This window comes from Protopterus annectens, chromosome 10.part0 (genome assembly GCF_019279795.1).
Source record: "Protopterus annectens isolate FY-2018-M chromosome 10.part0, PAN1.0, whole genome shotgun sequence".
Lineage (NCBI taxonomy): Eukaryota > Metazoa > Chordata > Ceratodontiformes > Protopteridae > Protopterus > Protopterus annectens.
The window spans coordinates 1,763,415,126-1,763,427,716 of record NC_056744.1 but is presented as its reverse complement, the minus strand read 5'-3'; the positions used below and the strand labels follow the sequence as shown (position 1 = coordinate 1,763,427,716).

General features: G+C 41.4%; 1 protein-coding gene across 5 annotated transcripts in view; it reads left to right on the top strand.

Annotated features, from left to right (window-relative positions):
* The first annotated feature begins 471 nt into the window (after positions 1-471).
* LOC122813998 (XIAP-associated factor 1-like) overlaps positions 472-12,591 on the top strand; it is a 277,349-nt gene continuing 265,229 nt past the window's right edge. For 2 of the 5 annotated variants that reach the window (XM_044086578.1, XM_044086577.1), the window contains exon 1: positions 478-727. The gene's annotated coding sequence lies outside the window, so the exon portion shown is untranslated. Of the gene's footprint in view, positions 728-12,591 lie in introns of all 5 variants that reach the window. The other 3 variants (XM_044086581.1, XM_044086579.1, XM_044086580.1) reach the window with 3 other exon arrangements.

Sequence of the window (12,591 nt, the reverse complement as noted above, 5' to 3'; positions counted from 1 at the left end):
TAAACACACAAAAAAACTTTTTAAAGATACTTCTGAGCATATCTCCCAACTGTCCAGATTTCCACTAAATGTCCAGATTTTTGCCTCATATTTTTGGTTTGTTCCTTATAAAATCTGTGGTTTCCTGGCAAATCAATGGGATGATATGAGGATTAAAGTTACTAAATAATAACACACATTTGAATTTCAGACCTCCTATCCTTCAGAAGCATGCATGTTAAAATAAACCGTTATTCCATTAACTTTCTAAATTTATAAGAGCAATATTTAAAATCTGTCCCCCATTATGTCAGACTTTGTCTAGATTTCTTATTCTAAGAGGTTGAGAGGTATGCTTTGAGCAAGACCTGATGGTTTACTGTGACAGTTTCATTTACAGAGATTCAAAATAGAATCTATTCATTGGGATTCAAAAGAGAAACTGAAAGTGCAGCTCCCTGGTCACATGACTTGACTTGCAGTTTCAGATAAGCATAAAGTGAAAGATTCTGGGCCTCTTCAGGATGTGTACTTGAATCACTTAATCAGGCTGGGGGGAGGCAGCATTTGTCTTGGCATCCTTAACAGGAGAATTCAGCTTGGACTTCCCCACCTTCTTCCCAGATGACGCCTTGGTTCTGCTAATAAACAGAACAGTGACAGAATACAGAGGAATTTCTTTGTGAAAAATGTAAAAAATCAGAATATTGAAGGTACAACTTTAGTGCTGGTGAGCGTATGTGTTAAGGTAAGCACCTTTTGTCAGAGGCAGTTTAAATAAGTCTTCGAAATATCTTTAGAGCTAACACAGTAATACAAAAAGATCACACGTTATTTTGATAAAAAAAGTCAGACTGGACTGTTTTATGCTTCTTAAAATGACTGTATCAACTGAAAGTAATCATTTGTCTGTGTAGTTAATCTAAATAGTTTCTCCTTTGTCAGACTTGGAGAGTACCGTTGTCTTACTGAAAAAGAAATTAATGCTAACAGTAATGCTGCTTACACAGGTGTATGTATCATGTTGCCAGATCGCCTTTCCTGGCTGCACAACAGTTGGCATATTTTGCTGGATAATTAGCAAATAAAAGTAAGTATTCCAACAACCATAATTCATAAGGGAGCAGAAAGTTTTCAGTCATGTTTTTTTTTTTTAACATGCAAGTGAACTGCTCCTTCCGCAGCCCATTTTCAGTTATGATGTAGGCCAGAGCTGCAAAAGTAAATACAGCATATATTTCCAGACAATTAATGTATCTAATAAACCAGCATGTTTGTTAAGAAGAAGGAGGAAATCGAACTACCTAGAAAAAAAAAAACGCATAGAAGTACGTAAAATTCTATGCAGCTCAGGAATGAATCCCAAACCCTGCAGCTTTAGGCATAGGTCTTCTCACTAAACCAGCATGCCACTATTTCATACCTCAACAACAGATGGTAGCTATATACTTGCACTATTAGACATAAGGGAAAAATATTTTCTAACTTTGCTGAGAAATTAAAATAGTTTGTAAATCATAACTATTCTGAAGAAAATGTGTTTGCTGCTCTCAGTAGGAAGTTTGTGCTGTAATGTATATCTGGAGCTATGGCAGCTGTCTCCTCTGTCTGTGCTGATGACAGAACCCCATCGTCTAAGTTGAGCTTAGACTGGGAAAAGGTACTGATGAATGTAAAATGTGTGCTATAATCTTATTTTGCTTCTGTATTCACTGCTAGTAAGATCTAGACAATGCAGAACAGAAGCTAGAAACACATTTAACTAGGCCCCATTCCTTTAACTGTGTCAAAAACAGTCTTCTTTAGGGTGACCATAATGTTCTGGCAATGATAGTGGGTTGATGGACAGACATTAAAAAAAACAAAAAAACACTGTGGTGGTCAGGAATCATACACATTAAAACAAAACAGTAGACTATGAGTGAATTCATAGATTCATAGACTGTTACTAGGCTAATGACCCAAAGGCCCTTTCTAAGCCTAGCCAAGTTTTCCCAAAAGAATAATGTCTGCATCCAAATAGGACATTGAGGGTAGGGATTTATAAGCTTCCTCTGTCCATAAGGGACATGTGTGCCAGGCCGGAGCAAATTTCCTGTTCCCCATCCACTTATCTAGGTTGTGATTAAACTGCGTAATAGACAAACTCAGCTTCACATGGATAGGAAGCCTGTTCCATAGGAGGGTCAGTCTCTGGGACACATATCCGTCTCTCCAGTATGTTCTGTTTAAATCCCAGACAAAACTCGGGTCCCTAGACCTTGTATTTCTGATACTCTTTGACCTACAAATATGTAGGAGATTCATAAGTGTGGAGTTTGCAGGTGCCTTGCAAGCCAGGCATAGATCACCCCTCAGCAATCTATAGGAGACTGAGCAGAGGGAAAGGCCTTTAAGGTGCTCTACATAAAGCAGGTTTGTTACATCTTGTATTCTTTTTGTAAGTAACCTTTGAGGTTGTTCTAGTTGCTGCATATGCCTGGTCAGGTACATACCAAAGGAAGCATTGTACTCTATGATTGGTCTGATAAGGGAGGAGTACACTGGGATAATGATCTCTTTGGACCTAGATGCCATACCTTTACTTGTAAGTTGTGCAACATTAAAGGATTTCCTCACCACTGTGGCCACGTGATGTTCGAAGGTAAGGCTACTGTCTATGTGCGTAGCCAGATCCCTGACCACTGGGCCGACTGTTCAACATGGCAATTAGCCAGGATGGTTGATTTCCCAAAGGGTATAATTATGCATCTCTTAGCATTGAGTTTAAGGCCTTGGCTTTGGCATTGAAGAATGCTAGTGTCTGCAGGGGAGTTGATGATGACCCCTAGCGTGCAATCATCTGCAAACTTAGTCAGCCGTAAATCTTCAGTATTTGCTTCCATTTCAGAGAAATCGATGCCAAAAAGGAGTGGGCCCAATACTGAGCCTTGTGGGACTCCACTAGTGACTGGTCTCTTGGTGGAGGTGGCCTCGCCTCTTTTGACCTCCTGGGTCCTATCAGTGAGCCAGTTGGCTGTCCAGTGGGTGAGAAAAGGGTTTATATTTAAATTAGTGACCTTGTCTATAATGCCTGAGTGGGGTATTATATCAAAAGCCTTAGCCAGGTCGAGATAAGCTTGTGTGCACAGTCTTACCTTCATCCAATGCTTTGGTGACCATTTCAAAAAATCCGCCAGATTTAATAGGCATGACCTTCCTTTAACAAAGCCAAACTGTGAGGGGTTCAGTGTTTGCAGGTTACCTATGTCCTCATGTAGCATGTCCATGATAATTCTTTCCAAGGCCTAACATATGAGGCTGGTAAGACTTATGGGCATGTAGTTACCCAGATCACTGGTTGGGCCTCTTTTGTGCAGGGGAGTGACTGTAACCATCTTCCATTCCTTGGGCACAAAACCTGATGGAAGGCTCCAGTTAAAAAGTGATTCAAGTGGACCAGAGAGTTCATGTTTCATGCTATTTATTAAACATCCCAGGATCTTATCAGGGCCCATCGAGGCAGTGTTTTTGGCCTTGGAAAGTGCATTGATGACCTGTTCTCTAATAATGGTTGGGGGAATTGTGTTATGTGGTATTTCCTTTAGACTAACGGTGGGAGTTGGGGGAGAAATTTGAGCTGAACCTGTCATCCAAAATATTGGCAACAGCCTCCGGTTCAGTGTGGGTGATGCCATTTACAGTAAGTTGTGCATATTGTTGTGTATTTCCTCTGAGGTTATGAACATAGCTGTGGAATGCTTTGTGGTGGTCCTTTGCCTGAGAAGCTATTTTTTCTTAATATTTATCCTCTGAAGCATTAATTAACCCTCTTAGCTGCATGTTTAGATTGGTCAGGGGGCTTTTAGTGTGTTGGGCTTTGCTCCTCCAACACTTGACCAAGATTTTTTTCTTTTGTTGTATAACTGATCAATAGTGCAGTTCCACCAGGGTGGCTTGTCTTTTGGGTTTGTCTTATTCTTAATATGAGTGGGCACAGCTCGATCTATACAGCTATCAATATGGCTGTACAGACATTTTGTAAATAGCTCAGTGTATTCTATGGTGTTTACTGAGTTTGGGGTGCTTGGAATTTAGCCAAGGTATTGCTTAGTTGAGAGAAGTTAGCCTTGGAATAGTTCCTAAAGATTTTTGGTTTTGCTGGATCCCTGGATTTAATTTTTATTTCAAGTAATACTGCCTTATGGTCAGATCTGATGAGAGGGGATATTACACTAAGTAAGGAACATCACACCCCCGTGTTTGTGAGTACAAGGTCAAGGACATTTGTACCCCTGGTAGGAGAATGGACCAACTGTTCAAGGATGTTGGTGTTAATGTTTAGGAACTGCTGCGCTAATGCATTAGAAGTGGTATAGGATTCCCAGTCTATAGAGACGTAGTTGAGATCCCCCATGAATATCGTATTGTGTTGAACAGTGAGACTGTAATACATTGCAGTAGGTAGTATGGGTTTCCTGGGAAATGGAGAGGGACCTACAGGTTACAAGGATATGGTACAACACCTTGTTTATGGTGAGATGCACATGTATGAGGTTCAGTGGGTCATACACTCTAACCAGCCTGGATCTCCACCTTTAGCTCCATCCTGTGCAGTAGCTGGTCTAAAGGTGTGAAAGCCATTATAACCTTGCATTGCTGGGGTACTCTGGGACTTTAAACCATGTCCTCTGTACTATACAGATGTCTATACTCTCCAACAACAGGAAGGCTTGCAGGGAGTGGAGTTTCTTGTTAAGACTTCTAGCATTCAGCAGTACCACCTTCAGATGTTTCTTCATAGGTTCAGTTAAGTCTGTAGGTTTATCAGTTTGGCATTGCCTAAAACAGGCAAATATTGTACCCCCCCCCCGGACTGACACCAAAAGCTAAGCCAGTTGTTAAAACACATAATCAGTGAGCTCAGTCATGTCTCCCTTCATACAGTCAAGGGAGGTACATCTCCGGTCATTAACACCCAAATGGACTATGATGGAGTCATAGTGGTACCCATGGTTCAATGACCTGAGTGTCTGTGTGACATGACGGATATTAGCCCCAGAAAGGCAGCTAACCATGACTCTCTCCTTACTTAGTCTGGTGAGGGGGACATCGATGTGCCTTACTATAGAATCACCGATGACAAGGAAATTTGGCTGTATGTCACTTTGTCTTAAGGGCTTAGCAATGGAGGCATTGCTGGAGTGCCTGCATCTAGACAATAGTCAACAGAAGACAGAGCTCAGTGTCATTCATAAGCTTCCATGTAACATGTGACATGTTCTGTCCACCAACTGGAAACAGCAATCCAAGTAAAGGGAACTAAGACCTGGCATCTTTGGTCTTCCACTGCTAATACCCAAAATGAAAGCAAAGATTGTAGACAAAGCCTTTTTCAACAGTGCCATCTACAAGCATGGAAAAATCTGCCCACTGTGTAGTGGGTTCCATAAAATACTGTAAGATAAAGAACATTCTGGAGAAACACCTGATAAGTAAAGCAATATTCAGGTGTTTTGGTCAAATTTACCTTTCTAGGAGAGGCAGTTAGAAATCACTTATGATGGTTTGCCCATGCCTGTCCTACATATAAACTTACTGTTTTACTCCTGATGAAGTGCAACTTTCATCAGTTATGCACCTGTTTTTTTTTCTCTGTAGGCATGCATCACTTAAAGAAATATCATGCTAAGTGTTGATAAGCTCCTTTGACTCAGTGTAGTCTGAATCAGCTGACAGCAGTCACTACTCCAGTGACTTACAGGGATAAAGCCCTGACTACAGCCCAGCAGATCTGGGTTTGATTAGCAGCTCAGGTGACTGACAGTACAGCAGGGAAGATATTAGGCTGTTACATGGACATTCCTTGCAATGGTCCCTGATGCAGGCCAGGGACATTGAGCCAAAGGGGCATAGTTCAAGGAGGGGTTAAAGGTGTGGAGGTGAAGTAATACACTGAACATCCCCAGTGCATGCCCTTCATGGCTGCTGCAATACCACACTGGGACGAGTCACGGGTACAGTATAACAGAAAAACCCTTGGCTGAAAGGTGATAGCTAGACCAGAGGATGCTCTTAGGTTCCACAACTGGCCCTAGCTGCATTGGATAAAGTCTAGGGGGGAAAAGAGAAGCTGTTAAATGTAACACAGATGTGGGGCACTGGATAGAAAGACCTTAGGATGACGCAGGGTCCCAAAAAATCAGTAGTCAACAAGTTATTGGTGCAGCTCACCATTCTTCTCAACAGCCAACCATGAACTGCAACAGAATAAATGTGCATGTGTGCACTGTCGGGGATGTGCATATGTGCACTGTCGGGGATGTGCATGTGTGCACTGTCGGGGATGTGCATGTGTGCACTGTCGGGGATTTGCTTATTTACTGTGATGCAGCTGGCACCTGGTTGTGCAGCAGAAGTTAGAATCACTCCAGTCTATAATTGTCTGACTTAATGCTAATCACCTGGGGGCACTAGTTTGTGAACTAAGAGGAGTTTATATCAGTTAGCAGTGGGGTGGGGAAGTTTCTTCTCCTACATGGGAATGTTTGGTGCTAATTAGCCCTTGCTTGCATCTCCCCAGTGTCTCATCACTAACATTGAGTGTACACCTCCTGGCCCAGCAGAGTGCTCACCTTATGCATAAAAGTTTGTAACCTGCATTACTACACTGTGCTAGGCTTCACCACCTAAACTGCACATATGTAATAGTACTGCATATATTACTTTTCATTTTCTGTTAAATGTGTTGGATACTGGTTTTATAGCCCATCTCAAGTATGAAAGTAGTCGGTTAACGTCAGTAAATCTACTCAATTAACAATTAAGTCAAGAGTATCACTTCTGCAAATAATACCAGTTCTACAAACAGTTATGGTTGCCTGCAGTTGTAGCATTCAAATTACCTTTTCTTTGTGACTGAAAACAAAAACTGTGCATTGCATTGATTTAGAAAATCCCAGGGTGCCAAACAATCAGGATGGATGACTCCTTAGTTCCTAGTGCTATAACATAACCCTTTTCTGGAACAATTCGGGGACTTTTATTACTGCACTGCTTCTATCCTGTAGCCTGGCATACAGTTCAGATATTGGAGACTTGTACATTTAAAACCATCTAAAAGTGGTTTAATCCTAACCATTTTAGAGTAACCTAGGTCACTGTAATTAAAGCAGCAACTGCTTGGCTAATTTTGCAGTCATGTACCCACTAGGATTTGGAGAGGGGAACAAGGCTTGCCCACATCTGTTGCATCCCTTAGTCAGACACACCCTAAGGGATTTAGGCTGTGTCTGGCATGCCTTCTGCACCCCCCTATTCATTGGTTAGAAATATAAAAATGGAACCTTCACCATTTTGGCTCATAGCAATTCAGATTTTTAAGAAGACTATATTTATTCATGTACAGTATGTATGTATTTATGGAGTTTATACGCGCCATAAATTGTCCCCAATGCAATAAAATGGAAAGTGGAAAAGGCAGATAAAGATGTGATCACATAGATCAACAAGCATAACACTGGTCCAGCTCAAAATATTTTATTCACCTCAAGCATTTTGTGCTAGCAGTGTAACCTATATTTGTTGATAAGATCATATCTGCACTGACAGACTGCTTGAGTTGTTCACACACTCCCTTGTCTGCAAGTGTTCTCCCTGCCAACTTTTTTTCTATGGTGTCATTCCCCATTTCAGTCCTCTCTCCCCTCCTTTTGTCCACCCTTGGCAGATACCATTTCAAGAAGTGGTGATCCAGGCCACCAAAGTACATCCATGTGGCCTGTGGGGTTGTGTTTGTAAGCACATCTGTGAGCAGCAGGTAGGTTACATTTCCCAAGTTTTGTGCAAGTTTATGTTCTGGAGTTTAAGCAGGTAACAAACAGTGGACTTTGCTATTGATATACTAAATGCAGACAGCACCTGGGTGGCAGCGTTGTGAAACTGGCAAAACAAGTTGTTCCTACCCTGCAAAAGTCTGAAAAAAGGTGGCAAGGCACAGAAAGAAGTAATATAAAAGCCAATATGATTGCATAATGACAGGGCATCTGCCTATCCTGACAGTGACCCAAGTTTAAGTACTGGTCCAGACAGCAGAGATCTGGGGACAGGCATAAGAGATGAATGGCGGGTTTGTTAGTTCAGTGGAGTATATAAGGGGTTCGCCTGCAGTCTAACATAATGCCAGTTGTCTGCCTGACATACTGGCAACAAAGCAGGTTAAAAGAGGGAGCATAAGCCAGTCTGGTAGCATAGAGGGAAGAAGCCCTGGTGACAGCTGAGTCATCCTAGGTTTAAGTAGCATCTCAGGTGACTGACAGAGCAGCAGGGGAGTCCTGGTGACAGCTGAGTTGCCCCAGGTTTAAATAATATCTCAGGTGACTGAAAGAGCAGCAGGGGAGCCCTGGTAACAGTTGAGTTGCCCCAGGTTTAAATAGCATCTCAGGTGACTGATGGATCAGTAAATATTATGGGAAGAAATAGCCAGGGAATTGTTATAGCTAGGCTTGTATAGGCCCTAGGGCCGATAGCCTAGTACCAACTTATGAACCTGTGAATCTATACGCAGTAGGGGAACATCTCAGGTGACTGACAGAGCAGCAGGGGAGCCCTGGTAACAGCTGAGTCACCCCAGGCTTAAATAGCGTCTCAGGTGACTGACGGAGCAGAAGGGGTACCCTGGCTAGAGCTGGGGACAGCTGAGTCGCCCCAGGTTTAAATAGCGTCTCAAGTAACTTATGGAGCAGCAGGGGAGCCCTGGGGACATCTGAGTCTCCTCAGGTTTAAATAGCATCTCAAGTAACTGATGGAGCAGCAAAAGAGGGACAGGTGTGTGCATCCCCATCCCAGTAAACAGTAAGCATTTATGTGGGTGTTCCCAGCTCTGATTTATGTTGGAAGCTGGGGACATTACATGAGGATGCGTAGCTTAGGAGGGGTAGCGTAGTGGGTATGGCTGAGCTGCTGTGAAGGTGGGGCAATACTGCACAATGCTTTCCCCATTCAGCATCCTCACAAAACTGCTACGGGAGTAGTGGGAAGAGCATAACAAAAAAAAAAACAAATGTGGATGGGCAAAACCCCCATAACACCCTTAGATTCCATGCCCATCCACAGCAGAAAGCAAAAAGAAAAGCCTTGGGGGGGGTTGAATTAGCTGGTAGACCGGCATGGATGTGAGGCCCTCAGCAGCAGAGCCATAAGGATGACATAGGAGACCCAAAAAAAAAAAAACAGGGAGCATGCAAAGTGCAGGACTGTGGAAGCACATGTTCACAGCCATTTTAATGCAAAATATATCTAGTTATGTGTGTCATTGACACAGGATCTTAAAAAAACTTTTTCAGACTACAATGACATGGGTGACACCACCATCCAACTTTTACCCTTAAGGGAGGAAGGGCAATGGGCAGTATGGAAGAGGCAGGTCCCCAGAGGGTCATTTCAGCAGTGTGTGTTTGCGGGGGAACTGCAAAAAAATGTAAAAGCAAAGTGAGATCAGTGGGTGTACTACTTATAATCAGACAAAGAACAGGAAAAGGGTTTTGACTTTTCTACTTTGAAGTTTGGTTCGTTAGAAACATGTTTAGGTGGTAGGTTGGTGAAAATGTCTCTTTAGGAACATGTTTAGGTGGTAGGTTGGTGAAAATATTGAGTGTGCAGCAGGATACAGACAGTAGCAATCCTAAACAGAGTGCGTTGGGAAGGCAGAATGGCTTGTAGGGATCTCTCAGAGTTCAGTTCCGGGTCTATTCCTCTTTGGGATGTTAATAAGACATTCTCTGCAGGGACTGAAGGGATGTTTTGCATTTTCAAATAACATAAAACTAGCATGCAGGATCATTTAATGGGGGTAGAGCAAACAGTAGTATTTGGTAGCTTAAAGTTAGTGTAAAAAAGGACAAAGGACTGTACTTGGCAAACAAGAATCCTGCTAGAAAAATTAAATGAGAGAGGAGGTACAAACAGTAATGAAAACTGAAAGCAACTTTGGGTAGTGTGTGTTTATTGATTTCTTTGTCAGTAGGGTGAGTGTATTTACACTCATGGCTCAGGACAAACGATGGCAGTGACTGAACAAATCAAGCTGATGATATTTTATTTGTTAACAAGGTGTGGTTAGGTAGGCTAGGATGGTTTTCAGTCACGATGGTGCCAAAGACAGGGCAAACAAATCCTGCATTACAAATAGTAACAGAACATGAAATGTTAAAATGCAGAATGATAAAATTATGGTTTCAAAACCATAACATATAATTAAACATTACATCTGATTAGCCAGACAGAAAGAGCCCAGGCTATAACCCTCATAACCTAAGATCAAAGAGCAACCAAGGCATTGGAGCAGACAGTGAGGGTCTGTTGATGGCTCACATTTCAAGAAAGGGAGATAATCTAATGCAGTGTTGCACTAACCTGGAGTGGAGGCAGAGGACGGTGAAGGAGCATTAGAGACCATGTTGTACCCTTATTTGTTCACTGTGGCTAGATGTTGGCATATGTGTGCAGTACTGCCGCACGAAGGCAGTGATCACTTCAGTGTTGCAGGGAGGTGGGATAGTTTGTGACCCTTGTATATGTCTTGATGGCAGCTTGTCTGACAGTTAATGTAATGCCTGCTAAAGATTGGGGATCCCCCCAACAATGTGATTTGGAATTGGGATACAACAATTGGTGTATAGTGAAATAAATGAGTGATGAACCATACTTTGGGGGAGCTGATGTTTGCAATCACAGGGAGAAAAACACCCAGAAAAAAAAAAACTCTATGGACTGAATTCAGAAAAATCTCTTAACGCACATGTCAGAGCAAAATAGAGCTGACAAAGTAGCTAAATGCAGTTGAATCCCTGTGAGATTCAGTGGGTGATGAAGCACCTGTCGAGAATAATGGCTGTAAGAGTGACATCATGTACTGCTTAACTAAAATTCTCTACCATCATAGCATGGTCTGTCTCCCTGTTCACTGACATATCTATGTACACAATTGATGGCCAAGACTAAACTCATAAGTTTTTATTTTTCTGAATCACTTTGCTATATTCTTTACCCTCATTTGCATTCACAGTACAGCTCATTACCATAATGTTGCTAATTTGCATATCAGTATACAGTCATAAGCATATGATGCCAACTGCACAATCTTGACTGCTTAAGCAATGGTTCTACCTGTGTCTGTATCAGTTTGTCTCTGTGTGGCACTGCTCTTCGTGCAGTTTTAACTAATGCATTGTGCTATTTGTTTCAGAGTCCCATCCGAAGTATAATTAAACAATATGTAATAAAAAGTAAAAAGGTCAGGTTTCTGCTCCAATACCTATATACTTTCATTAGAGAGAACTTTAAAACATGCTTGTAAAACTCATGAATATGACTTTCTGGATGATTAAAACAATAGCATCAAATACAGTACGTTTCAAGACTTTAACAAAAAACAGTTGCAGAAGATTAAACTTGTATCCCTACAGGCAGTATTTAAGAATTAAACAGCCATTATCCTTAGCGGAAGTGCATTTTGCCTTCACCTTGATAAAACCTAGTAAAGCTTCTGTAAAGGCATATAAGGTGTTTCCAGGATGTCTTGGGTGTCATGGAATATAGTTCCAGCAGAAAATAGTTTAGAAAAAGACAATTTGGTTTTTGTTAATGATGTATCTTGGTATAAGTAAATATTGTACTGGGGGGTACAGCCATCATATTTGGAATTGTACATCAATTGCCAAAATGTAGCATCTCATGTCAAAATAGAACACAAAGTCAACCAGGCATTCTGATAAAAGAACCATGTATCAAAATAACTAACTATAAATCATGGTAAACATGCCACATTAAAAAATGGCGCATTTAATTTCACACAATTATTTTTAAAAAGTCTGCATCTCTGTGATATACAAGGTATACACCCAGTTACACCTGTACACTGTACCATTGTTTTGTGACCCAAATAAGTATGGAGACATGCTAAGACACAGTATTACAAATGGTGAGAGATGGATACTATGAAATGTGAGGTTGTGTTGTATTGAAAAGTAGCTCTTCATGTAATAGGCAGTCAGTTGACTTTAGCAATGGCAGTGCAGTGGTGCTGTCAGTGACAGAACAATTAAACAAATCCACAGATTTTATTCATGCAGCTCTGTTGTTTGTTTGAATTTTATTCTGAGAAGCATATTAGAAGAGGGAGAACATTCTAATTTTCAGGACAGCAGGTTTTATCAGTTGGTTGTCTTAACCAAAATCTACCACCTTAGGAACAGCTTACAACAAAAACATGGACAACCCTACCAACTGTAGTTTACAGGTCCACAAGAAATGGTATCATTCAGTGGTGTAGATTCCTTGTTTTTAGAGATAGTATCAGCAACTGAAAGAGCAGTAAGGGTACAGTTACCCTTTCAAATGCCATATTGGAGTGGAACTAAAAGGCCTTTTGTTTGTAGAAACTTGCCTCTAAATGAGTCTTCTCAGTATCGACTTTCTAAGTGCTAGAAGGCTTTGAGTATGTCTTAAATCCAGGGGCCCTTTAGGCCACAGTACCTTCTGTAAAAATAATAGCTTGCTCTTTTGGGTTTCTAATACCATGACGGGAATGGATCCCATTCCTAAGTCAAAGTACGATTAAAGTTCTTGAAATTA